Raw genomic sequence first — 1,950 nt, 5'->3', positions numbered from 1 at the left:
CTTTAACTTTACCTTGCTGATATGGCACTTGATTAGCTCTTTACTCACGTGAACGAGCTGACTCAAGCTTCCTGCTCTCTACCCTGCTACTATTACCTTGATCATGTACCTCCATGCCATCATCCACAGGACCCAAGATCCAAGGGAAATTGGACTAAATAACAACTTTCCAGTTGCAACAAAAGCTCTGGCCCTTCTGAAACAATTTATGCTAACTTAAACTTTACAATGAAAGCACTATTTGAGATGATTTGGTGATCCTTGTCACATGACCCTAAAGAACTATCCACTCCCTAGGCCCAACCCTATTCCTCACTTCCTTACTCCCCAGGCTAGACCCCATCGTTGAGAAATTGCCCAGGGGCCCAAGTAATAACAGACCTGTTTATTGATTCAAAGCAGGAAAGAGAGTAGAATGGCTTTCCTGGAAACTAGCAACAGCTAGGCAGTTGATCCCAGAGCAATATATGGTAACGCATCCCAATGATAGGAAGTTCCAAGCTCCAAAACACAACATCAGACTGGTGGAGTGTGACCAATCTTTATGGGCAAAATGAAGGATAGAACCAAAGCATGATTCTAAAATCAATCCCAGAATGTTTCTGCCTAAACTGCTGCTTTTAGAACAGAGAAGTCACCACACTTGATCTTAGCCAAAAGGCCGAGAAGCGATAGAACAGAGAATTCACCAAATGTCTTTCAATTTAAAAAGAAAAGCAAATTTCCAGGAACTGCTGTTGGTTTATATGCTCGTGGCAATTTTCCTGAGGATTTATGAGAACAAAAAAAAGCAATCCATCAATCAGTCAGTGGAAGAAACCCACATACAGGGTAGGGCAAACTAACCGTACTTGTTCTTACTTGTCAGGACATATGGACACAAGTAATCTTTCCTTAGGAATTACCTAGAAAATTTCACCAACTTTTCACTTTGCCTTGGAGATAAGATCTATGAATACAATAAAAATCAAAATGATTGTTTAAAAGTTACCTTTTTTTAATTTCCTTTTTCACAGACTTTGTATTTAGTAGTAGTTTTATTTGAACTACCTAGCTTTTTTGGTTGTTTCCATATTGAACAAAAAAAGCTTATCAAAACCAATTATATAGACTGATTACTTCACATCTAAAAGTATTTATGCCCATTCATTTTTTTATGGAACCAATTTATTTATTTGTAAATTAAGATACAAGGAAAAGATAAATGTATTCAAAGTGACATGGCTTAACAAAGGTGACATAAAACACAGATTCCTACTTCTGGGAGAGATCATGGGATCAAAACTGTCTCCTTCCCTGAACAGATTGTGGAAACTAATCTGAAACAAAATTGAAATTTGTGATTTAGCTGGTGGGGCTCCTATTCCTCTGCTGGGCTCTCTTTTCCTCCTAGGTTCTCACCCCCAAATCCTCACTGTTGTTTGTAAGGAACCAGGTGAATAGATAGTAAGCCTTAAACTCTAGAGCCAAGCTAGCTGAGGTCAAATCCCCACGCTGTTATTTACTGTGACCCTGGGGTTATTTGACTTTGCCTCCGTTACATCATCTGTAGAAGGGGGATACTTGTAGAATCTACTTCTTAAGATTTTTTATGAGAATTAAATGAGTCAGTATATATAAAAAGCATTAGGACTGTGCTTGGCACATGGTAAGCCCTCTAGAAGCTCTGGCTGTTCCAGCCATTATTATCTGCCTGAAAATGATTTCCTCCTGATAGTTCTTCAACCCCTTATGTCACCCACCTTAGGGACCCTTCAAAGTAGATTGTCCCCATCCAGTACCACTAACAGGGTTTCAAATGATCTGACAGTTTATCTCAGAAACTCCACCTTAAGCAGTAGGCCAGGGCAGAAAGAAATCTAACAAGTACTCTTGCAGGTAAGGAAAAGATGACCTATATCAGCTCAGGATATCATCAAGGATTATTTGCATTTAACAATAAGCTGCTCA

General features: G+C 39.0%; 1 pseudogene; it reads right to left on the bottom strand.

The window, feature by feature from the left end:
• Positions 1–504: 504 nt before the first annotated feature.
• LOC148164083 (U2 spliceosomal RNA) lies at positions 505–673 on the bottom strand (annotated as a pseudogene).
• Between the last annotated feature and the right edge of the window lie 1,277 nt (positions 674–1,950).

This window comes from Eumetopias jubatus, unplaced genomic scaffold (assembly GCF_037043125.1).
Source record: "Eumetopias jubatus isolate StellerSeaLion01/CBP00866 unplaced genomic scaffold, mEumJub1_p1.0 scaffold_6, whole genome shotgun sequence".
Taxonomy (NCBI): Eukaryota; Metazoa; Chordata; class Mammalia; order Carnivora; family Otariidae; genus Eumetopias; species Eumetopias jubatus.
This window is presented reverse-complemented; position numbering and strand designations above follow the sequence as displayed.